The sequence below is a fragment of the Aquila chrysaetos genome, chromosome 13 (genome assembly GCF_900496995.4).
Source record: "Aquila chrysaetos chrysaetos chromosome 13, bAquChr1.4, whole genome shotgun sequence".
Lineage (NCBI taxonomy): Eukaryota > Metazoa > Chordata > Aves > Accipitriformes > Accipitridae > Aquila > Aquila chrysaetos.
In genome coordinates, this window is record NC_044016.1 from 17,105,608 (window position 1) to 17,116,430 (window position 10,823).

The 10,823-nt window shown below is 45.1% G+C and overlaps 1 protein-coding gene across 2 annotated transcripts in view; it reads right to left on the bottom strand.

The window, feature by feature from the left end:
• The window catches only part of TMEM247 (transmembrane protein 247), a 35,599-nt gene extending 28,149 nt beyond the window's left edge, over positions 1–7,450 (bottom strand). For both annotated transcript variants that reach the window (XM_030036188.2, XM_030036187.2), the window contains exons 1-2: positions 7,314–7,450; positions 7,016–7,132 (exon numbers count right to left, since the gene is read on the bottom strand). The gene's annotated coding sequence lies outside the window, so the exon portion shown is untranslated. The remainder of the gene's footprint in view (positions 1–7,015; positions 7,133–7,313) is intronic.
• Positions 7,451–10,823: the final 3,373 nt, after the last annotated feature.

The following is a 10,823-nucleotide window of genomic DNA, read 5'->3' on the forward strand; positions in this document are numbered from 1 at the left end:
TCCGGGGCTGGAGGGGTCGTTGGCCGGAGCAGCCAAGCCCCGGTCTGGGGCATCTCACACGCGCGGGCACTACGCCGAAGGCAGATGGGGAAGGCGGAAGGTGCAGGCAGCCGGAACGAAAGAGGGGGTAGTCAGCGGCACACAGAGCCCGATTCAATCGCGCTGGCTGCCTGCGCCCGCAGCCCCGGCCGCCCGCCCCCGAGGCGCCGCCGGGGGCGGGGGGGGGGCGCTGGCGCTGCGAGGAGGTCCGGCCCGGCCGACGTGACCGGCGCGGCGCCGCGGGCGGCCCCGCTACGTGCGGCCGCGGCCGCCGCTTCCTGAGGCCGCCGCACCGCCCCCCGGCCTACGTGAGCGCCGGCAGCCGCCCGGGCTGCCCCGCCGTGGGGAAGCTGTCAGCCGCCCTGCAGGGGCCCTCCCCGCCCGGCGCCTACGCCTCGCTTCCTGGGGCTGCCGGGAGGGAGCGAGGGGCGGAAGGAGGCAGCGACAGCAGCCGCGGGTGGAGGCGGCGGCGTGGGGCCGGTCCGAGGTACTCCTTAGCGGCCCTGGCACAAGCAGTCGGACCCCGCAGACGAAATCCGCACATGGTGCAAAGCTGGGATGTGCTATCCGTACGCAAGGAGATGGGCATCGCGCAGGAAGAAACGATGGCCTGCGGAGACCAACATAATAGGAATGGAATGAGTCCAAGTCCATACGTTTAGGGATGAATAATCACAGTTTATGCTGCTATAAACTGGGGCATCGTCAATTTGGAAGCAACTGTGAAGGAGGGATGCAGGCTGTGAGCTGCCACTGATGCAGCTGTGAAAAAAGGAAATGTGATCCTGGGTATTTCCAGTATGAAATGACACAGTAGAATTGCATTCAGGAGACCACAGCTGAGATGCTACATGCAGTTCTAGTTCAATCATGCGATTCTGGTCACTCACATTTAAATGCAGGTGAACTGGGACTAACATACCTGCTGAGAAGACTTAAAAGAGAGACAAAGAGAATGGACAACCTGTAAACCTTTGCAAAACAAAGACTGAGAGCAGGTACTTTGCATAAATACTTTGGGTGACTTTAGCCTGAGAAGGGACAAGAATTATGTAAGCTAAAGGGGAAGTGTTTACACAAAAGCAATCAGGGTGTCAATGGGTCACAAATATGTTTTGGTTGGAAATCGGGAGATTTTTTTTTTCCTGTAGAGAGTGATAGCCTGCAACAGCCTCTCTATGGAAGTAGGAGGGGGAAGAATACTGAATACTTAGCTAGCTAGAGCTCTATCAGTTCATGACAGAAATGATATATATATTTGCAGTAGCAGGGGAACTGGACTTCAGCAGTTCCAATCCAATCTTCTTTTCTTAAATGGGCCAGGAGTATCTAGATACCTGTATTGGGTTTGCATGGCAAGGTTTTGGTAGTGAGGACTACGGGGGTGGCTTCTGCAAGAAGCTGCTAGAAGCTTCCCCTGTGTCCAACAGAGCCAATGCCAGCCGGCTCCAAGATGGACCCACTGCTGGCCAAGGCCGAGCCCATCAGCGATGGTGGTAGCACCTGTGGGATAACAGATTTAAGAAGAAGAAAAAGTTGCTGTGCAACAGAAACTGCAGCCAGAGAGAGGAGTGAGAATATGTGAGAGAAACAACCCTGCAGACCCAAAGGTCAGTGAAGAAGGAGGGGGAGGAGGTGCTCCAGGCACCAGAGCAGAGATTCCCCTGCAGCCCGTGGGGAAGACCATGGTGAGGCAGGCTGTCCCCCTGCAGCCCACGGAGGTCCACAGTGGAGCAGATGTCCACCTGCAGCCCATGGAGGACCCATGCCAGAGCAGATGGGTGGCCGAAGGAAGCTGTGACCCTGTGGGAAGCCCGTGCTGGAGCAGGCTCCTGGCAGGACCTGTGATCCTGTGAAGAGAGAGGTCCATGCTGGAGCAGGTTTGCTGGCAGGACTTGTGATCCCATGGGGGACCCACGCTGGAGCAGTCTGTTCCTGAAGGACTGCAGCCCTTGGAAGTGACCCACGCTGGAGCAGTTCATGAACTGTCTCCCATGGGAGGGACCTCATGCTGGAGCAGGGGAAGAGTGTGAGGAGTCCTGCCGCTGAGGGGAAAGGAGCGGCAGAGCCAACATGTGATGAACTGACCCCAACCCCCGTTCCCCGTCCCCCTGCGCCGCTGGAGGGGAGAAGGTAGAGAAAATCAGGAGTAAAGTCAAGCCCAGGAAGAAGGGAGGGGTGGGGGTAGGGGGAAGGTGTTTTAAGATTTGGTTTTATTTCTTATTATCCTACTCTGATTTGATTGGTAATAAATTAAATTAATTTTCCCCAAGTTGAGTCTCTTTTGCCCATGATGGTAATTGGTAAGTGATCTCTCCTTGTCTTTATCCTGACCCATGAGCCTTTTGTTATATTTTCTCTCCCCTCTCCAGCTGAGGAGGCGGGGAGCGATAGAGCAGCTTTGGTGGGCTCCTGGCATCCAGCCAGGGTCAACCTACCACAATACCACAGCGATAAATCATGCAAATAAGTAAACACATAAATAGTAATGACATTTCTATTGTACTTATCCAGGGATCTCCAACAGCTATGCAAACACGAATGCCAGATACATATCTATCACTCAGTAAAAAGCTAGGCAGGTTTTATTAGCTTTATGTGGAGCTGGGAAGACTGAAGTATAGAGAGGCTGAGTATCTGGCATGAGTCTATTCCAAAGGTTTTATTTTCAGTGACCACAAAGATCCGTTGGGCTGAACTAGAAGCACACAAGCTCTGGAGTGCAAATACCCATGTAGAAAGCTTTCCTAGAGCAACAAGTAAGAGGTCTATACCTGCCTGCTTTAAGAACTGTCTGCTGCTTAAGACTGGATGAGGGCTCAGTCAAACTTTCTTGGGAGTGGCCTATGTTGTACTGTAATACAGTATTCTTTATATCCTGGGGATAATAGAAAATAACCAGAAGCAGCTATGTCAATTAGAGCAGCCTTGAAGTGGCTCTATATTTCACTTGAGGACATCACAATAATGGAAGAGTTCTCCCCCTGAGTGAAAGAACAGTATGACTGAAAAATAGGCCATGTGAATAAGTGGCAGAACTGAAAGAAAACCACAGTAACCCTAACTTCTCTTCTAACCACAGTGAATGCAAGTCTTCATTTACATTCAACCAGCAACAAAAATGAAAAAGCCAATTACTTTGCATCAGCCCTTGTTCACTGGCCCGTACTTCCCAGATATTTGTCCATGCTCTCAGCACAAGCCTGTAAATATAGGCAGTCTAGTGAAAAAGCAGACACTTGCCTTTGCTAAACTTGGCCCAGAAAAAAAAACCTGGCAAAACTCAGTGACACGCTTTTAAGAATTTATCAAAGGAAAAGTGTTGGTGTTCCTGTGTAGGCACATACCTCATAACAAAGGTCAGCTGTCAAAATGCTCATCTGCAGTAAGGAAAAAGATGAAGTCTGTCCCTGCTCTCGCGCAATCCTTTCTGTTTCACGCCCCAACGGTGTGGTCTCAGGCAGCGCTAAGACTTACAAATCTTCTCACCTAGAAACCATCACTCTCCCATTATATCTGAGTTCTGGGTTGAAAACATTTGGATACAGCAAATAATACATCTGTCTATAAGGGGTTCTCTGTTGTCTTCACTTTTCCCCCACAGGTTATTTTTCTGTTCCTTAAATACCCAGCTTCTTCCCTTAATCATTAGAAGAGCCAAGCAGAGCCCTAGCACCTTAACTTTCTTGCACTTCGATACTTGCAGCACTCAGTGGTAAGCTGAACTAAACCTTCTTCTATGATGCTGGATAAACCTTGGGAGTTGTCATGGTTTAAGCTCAGCCAGCACCACACAGTCACTCGCTCACTCCCCGCCCCCCCCACTTTATATACTGAGCATGACGTTCTATGGTATGAAGTAACCCTTTGGCTAGTTCAGGTCAGCTGTCCTGGTTATGCTTCCTCCCAGCTTCTTGTACACCTGCTTGCTGGCAGAGTGTGGGAAACTGAAAAAGCCTTAACTTAGGATAAACGCTACTAGCAACAACTAAAACATTGGTGTGTTGTCAACATTATTCTCACACTAAATCCAAAACACACTGTACCAGCTACTAAGAAGAAAATTAACGCTATCCCAGTCAAAACGAGGATGGAGTTTATCCCAGTTCTTTCATTGATTTGCTACAGGGTTTGTACAAGTGAGCTCCTTTGTGTCAGTTTTTCCCACTGGAAAAATAATAGTTCAGTTTAGTGTCATGATGTGTGAGTGCCTCCTGAGTCATGAAAGGCTGCCAATCTGCTGGAGAGAAAAGAATTCCCATGGAATGGCATCTGTTTACATGCAGTTTTATTACAGGTGAGTTATTGAACAGCTTCACCTCACAATTTTTGATACTATCTATTAATGTTTCTACAAATAAATCTCCATACTTCAATCCTTTACCTGGGAAATGAAATGGAAGAAATTAAAAAAAAACCAACAAACTGTAAGCAACCTGTTTTCTACAGCAGACATCAACATGGCTTTTCTTTGTTATTTTTCCTTTCTGTGAGGCATTCATCATGTTGACACAGCACACATGGCAGAAAAAAATTCTGGGCTGGACTCTCTCCCATTGATGTTGAGTCATGTACACCATTTCTAGCAACCACCAAGTGAAATGGTTGTGTAAACCTCCTCCCTGGACCTTTATAAATGATGCCAAATGCAAAGCACTGGACCATCGTATATTGTGTACTTTCTCACATATTCTAGGCTTCACATTTTCAATATACAGTATAATTTCCCCATATTTCTAGGCAGTAGTCATGTTTGTATTTAGGCCTGCATCAAACAATTCCATAAGCTCATGTGAGGCCAAAGCTTGTCTTAAATAACTGACAGGTATGAAAATCTATTTATTTGGAATTTATGAATGCTGGATAAGGTTATAAAATTGCTGTATCATGGAAAGGTTAAGGTTATAGTGAATCAGCAATTTGCTACCACAGCTGGTGTCATATAACTCCCTGAAAAGGGAAAAAAATCTGAGAGAGTCACTGACAATAATAGTCTTCCATTTAAATAGGACTGTCTTAGAAGAAATGTATGGCTGCCTTTGCACCCAGAGGTCTGTAAGAGCTGGGGGTGTGTTATGGAAAAATCCCAGCAAAAAAAAAAGGAACAAAGAGCAGGAAGTGGCTTTTGAAAACACAGATGTTAAGAGTTCAGGAGACTCAAAGGACCACACTTTGACCGAGGGAAGTCTTTTGACCATTGTATTGGCTGAAGGAAAAGATAACTTGTTTGGGAGACGGAGATGGGTTTTGGAGCATACACAATCTATGGCAGACTCCCTCTTGAGAGGGAAAGGGGCAGGAGAGAAAAACATGAAGCTAAGCAGATTCTCCATGTCACAAAGGAAGTAGGTGTGTGAAAGAGATGGGACACAGGAATATGGCTCTTACAGAGAGATGCAAGAACTCCAAATGTCTGCAGTGAAATCTTTCCACAGAAACTAAAAGGTATGTGTCTCCCTCATCAGCAGACTTGGTTTTTTACCCAAGAAATCTGAAAAGTTGTGGATCTTTGGTTTGTTGTTTTAATTTCAAGAGCTTGCTTTCTTCTGCCTTCCAATTTCCTGTACCTTCAGTCTCACTGTATTAGGATGACTGTTCTGAATTACCTAGTCTTGGCCAACAGCCCCGCCTGCAAACTACTCTCCAAGCAGCGTAACATTAGGGATAAGCTACACGTGTCTGTGAATAACCACCTACTCTGGCTGCATTTCCCTATGGAAAGCAGAATAAGTGCTGGGCTGTGATAGGAACGCAGACAGCAAGTTAAAATTGTAATAGGGAAGGGAGCACCTTCACATTAATGTCTTTCAGCTGGTGATTTCCTGGTGTGATGAGTGTGCACTGAAGCAAAACAGAGCACAGTTTAGGAGGCTGTTTCTTCAGTGTTGCCATGGGGCTGGAATGACCATAGCTACACCCTTTAGCAGAGGAAACTTCAGTTTTATCTTCACCTTGTGTAGAAAACTGAGCCCCAGTGCAGCCAGTACCAGTGACTGGGGAATGCAGCTTTGCTTGCAGAGAGCAAGCAGAGGGGGCAGATGGTCCTGCTCTGGCTCCCCTGTGCAACCCTCAGCCCCAGTGAAGATTGCCAAGCATCATCTCAGGTTTTCAGTGCCGACACACTGGGGACTGACAGGCAGTTCAGTGCCCTGTTCTCTGACTAGTGGCAACAGGAAGGAAGGAGAGGCACTACCTTAAGGAGTGGTTAGCTACTCGGTTTTTACGGACTGGCAGGACTGTACCCTCTGTAAGTGGTCAGAGGGTTAAAAGCAGCTCAAAGCTTTAGGGGAAAGATGATTTCAGAGACTTACACCAATGTCCTAGGGGGGTGGGGGTGGGGAACCCAAAATAACAAAACCAACAAAAAAGTGGTGCAGCTGCGCTTGCTTTTTCGTTATCTCCAGACTGGGCATTAGATTTTAAGAGAAACCATGGGAACTGGGCCACCAAATAAAATTTCTCATAAATGTAAATTAAAGCACATTTAATCACAGGTGCAAATCGTGCTTTTTAACTCTTCAGAGTACAGTTTAAGTTGTATAGATGTCTAAAGCATTTCTTGTGTAAGAGCAATAAGGCTTCTAGGTGTCTGAATAAATAAGGCATATTTGCCAATAATGACAGACACAAAAATTGAAGCCACAGGTTCTAAATGAACACATAATCTTTTCAGACATGTGAGGGCCATGTTAAACCATTATTTAAAATAGGCAATAGCTAATTTTTAAGGACCCTGTCTCTTGGTGACATTAGTCAGTCCTGAGCCATTGACTCACTCAGACTCTCTATCTAAACAGGAAGAAGCTTAGGTGCTTTCTCTTTTCAGCTATGAAATGTAAACATTTTTATGAAGGCAGAAATTGTGGTTAACATGCTACATGCTTGAAAATACATTAAAAGTCTCATGACTTAGCTGACAGCAGCTGACAGGAAGCACAGGAAAACAGGAGCTCTTTGAAAGACATTAAATACCTACCTCGATACCAAAGGTATGTTTCTCTATACCGGTTATTCAGCCACGAGGTCTCAGAAGACAAAGCCAAGTAATGCCTCTTCACAAATCAGCAGAAAGCCTGTAGTGTAGTAACCTCATCTGAAAGATGGGAAAACAGCCTAGTTTAGAGAAGGGACAATATGTGCCTTCTGTCTATTAGGTGAGTGTCCTAATCCATAGGGTTGAGATAAAGACAGTTTAATAGGACAGAAAAGGAAGGAAAAATAATAATTATGATAAAAGAATATCAAAACAAGTGATGCACAATGCCATTGCTTACCACACACTGACCAATGCCCAGCCAGTCCCCGAGCAGCGGGCTGCCACCCCCCAGCCAACTCCCCCCAGTTTTATTGTTCAGCATGACATCATACAATATGAAATATCCCTTTGGCCAGTTTGGGTCAGCTGTCCTGCCTGTGTCTCCTCCCAGCTTCTTGTGCACCCCAGGTCTCCATTGGCAGGGCAGTATGAGAAGCTGACAAGTCCTTGGCTTAGTGTAAGCACTGCTCAGCAACAGCTAAAACATCAGTATGTTATCAACATTATTCTCATCCTAAATCCAAACCACAGCACTGTACCAGCTACTAGGAAGAAAATTAACTCTATCCCAGCCAAACCCAGGACAAATAGAAATGCTAAGAGTGGTATGAATGGGAATTGTCTGGGTGTGGAAGTACTGCAAGTGACACAAGGTTGAAAAAGGACTATAGGAATGGTTGTGTTGTCAGTACCTAGATTAGCAAGTCATGAGGGCCCTGGCATACATATATGTGCAACTTCTCAGAACACCCATGTTGAGAGACAAAGGGCAGTAAATCCTGATTACTCATAGAGTAAGTGGGACAGGATGGACAGACTGATCAGTGTCAGCTCCAAAAGACTACAAAAAGGCATATGCAAAACCAGCACATGGTCACCAACCTGCCAAGGACATAGATGTGAGGAGGACTCAGTAGCTGATGTCGCTGTCCTCTGCATCATTGCCAGGAATCCTGGCCAAACTGCCTCAATACATATGTTTTGGTGCCAGTGTGCTGGGCAGACTGCTTGAACACTTGTACACACACCCCCCTCAGTGCCTGACTGCTCAGCAGGTTGCTTGGATGCACACATCCTGGTGCTTGTAGGTGGTTGTGAGAGCGTGTATGTGAATGAATGACATCTGTTTTGTTTCAGGTTTTGATTTTACAATAAAATCATCTTCCCCTCCTACAGGGTCTGCCATTGAGATTTGCTACACTGTTAATACAGTGTTGCAAAATTTCCTACACTGGGTATTTCTGAAAATTTAGACCATATGGCTTTATGGTCTTAAGTGACCTTCAGAATTTAATTTTTGTGTGTTTGTTTGAGTTCACAAAGTGATTTACATTTAAAGAGTTTAAAAGGGAAAGTTAGATCATTAGTTTTCTTTACCGCCACTGGTTTAGACAACGCTTAAGCAATCCCCAGGGGTGATGCCGAGTACTGTAACTATCGAGTCGGGTAGTAAGAATGAACGCAAATTGAGGCCTGTGTGGTTTTAATAATGTAGAGAAAGATCTGTGGCCACCAAGATGCTGCAGAATACAGTTTGCTGAGCAAATAGAGAGACTTGTTGACTATAAAGCAAAATTCAGGGGTGCTGTGTGCACCGTTGTGGCTTAAATTAATGACAGAAACTCTCTTAGTCAAACATGGAGTTATATATACATATGTGTGTGTGTGTACATATACACACCCATATGTATAGGCATCAATAAATACGGCTTTTACTCACCAGAGTTAACAAAGATGCCAGTAAGCATAACCATGACTCAATGCATACCTCTTAGTCTGTGTTTGAAAGGATATTAGCAGGGCAATGAATAACTGATGAATTTGAGCAATCTTGAATCCATGGGGTTTTTAATCCTTCATAAAATATGGTATATTACACTGTAGCCTTCTTCTGACCTTAAAATGAGATTTAAAAAGAGAACTGACATACATCATTTCAACCTTTCTATTTTCCCCATGTCATAACTGCTGGATGTCAGATTTGTTAAGGTGGGTAGTAGTCTGGCCTCAGGACTACAGTACCTGAGCTTGGATTTTGCTTATTGCACTGGCTCCTTTATTTGTCCACAGACTAGTCATCTAAGCCAAAGTTTCAAAATCATCAGCCTAACACTCGTATTGCACTGTCATTAGCGCTCAGATACCCCTTTGTGACCTTTGATCCAAAATCACAAGCTCAAATTCAGTCTTGCCTAAGCAGAGCTCTGATACTTACAGAGAGCTCATTCTTGTGCTGCAGGAGAGCTTGGTGGCATTATTCAGTGGCAAGCTCTTGTATCAGAGAGTGGATGTATAAGGCAGAGAGCATGTATCAGGATTAAGATCAGAAAATCTAAAATTAAGCAAATTATTTTGCTGAGACTCTTTTATCAGATGCCACTGTTAATGGCACCCCTACCTGGATGGCAAGACATAACACCTTCCCAGGAGAAACACATATTTTTCCAGGCAACTTCAAAAGTCTGAAGGCTAATCTGTGCCCTGCGTCACTGCTCTTACACCAGACCAAAATGACTCAGCACCTCCTGTTGCTTTACAAAAGCAAACCCAAATCTCATGTGGAGTCCAGAGGTGGTATTTTTTTCTGCAGTTGTCTCACAGCAGCAGCTAATGGTGAAGACTGTCTGCAGTGTAATAAAGCTAACAGGCAGGCTGTGAGGCGTCACTCCTTAAAGTACCATAGGCTCCTATAAACCTCATCAAGTCATTCAAATGCGGTGTCCAAACCCATTCATTTCTAAAACAGATCCTGATTCAAATCTCATTTATCTCAAAATATAGTAAAATATCAGTATGTTTTGGATTAACTACAATTTTTTAAACAAAAGATAAAGTCATTTTAACTATAGACTTTGTGCATATGTGTGTGTGAAATGTATACATGGGCTAAAAAATTTGAACTCTTCTATACAGATTTAAAATGTTCTTTCAGCAATGTTTTTTCACTTTTATCATAACTTTATGGCTCTCAGGAAACCCTTTTTTCCTATTTCCATTTCAAAAAGAAACTCACATTGGAAAATATATTAAAAAAGGAACTGCAAAATAATTGGCATATTTCGACCAGCTCATCTAAGAACACTGCAGATTTTACTTGGGTATTTCCTGCCTTGAAATCTGTTCTGGCATCATCACGCAGAGATAAGTAATCTGCTGAGAGTACCCTCTGCTCCAAGGGTCCCTCTGGGCTATGAAGAATTGGTGTAGGAGCTCCCCATCGGCTTTTCTCCCAGCTCCAGCATACAGGGAAGATCAGGAGCATAGCTGGTAGGCGCTAAGCCCTGGGTAGTCTCTGCTTCACAGGACCTTAAGAGGCACAGCGCAAATTACGCTGGTCCTGAGGAGGCTCCGGCTCACAGTAAGAGTTGTTGCGGCCCCTGCAGGACTCCAGAGTATGAACCCAAAGGTAACTTCAGCTAATTTTGCTTCCGTGCCTGCAATCATTCCCCTCCTGCCTGAATTGCAGGAACTGGGTAACTGACCATAAGATCAGTTAGGTCCTTTGTCAGCACTAGACTATAGAAGCCCAATTTCTTTAAATTTTTTTTCACTGTGAATGCTGGATATACAAATCAAAACCAGTACTGCTGGCTTCTAAGGATTTTATTGTAAATCACTGTCCTGGTTTCAGCTGGGATAGAGTTTACTGTCTTCCTAGTAGCTGGTACAGTGCTATGTTTTGAGTTCAGTATGCGAAGAATGTTGATAACACTGATGTTTTCAGTTGTTGCCAAGTAGTGTTTAGACT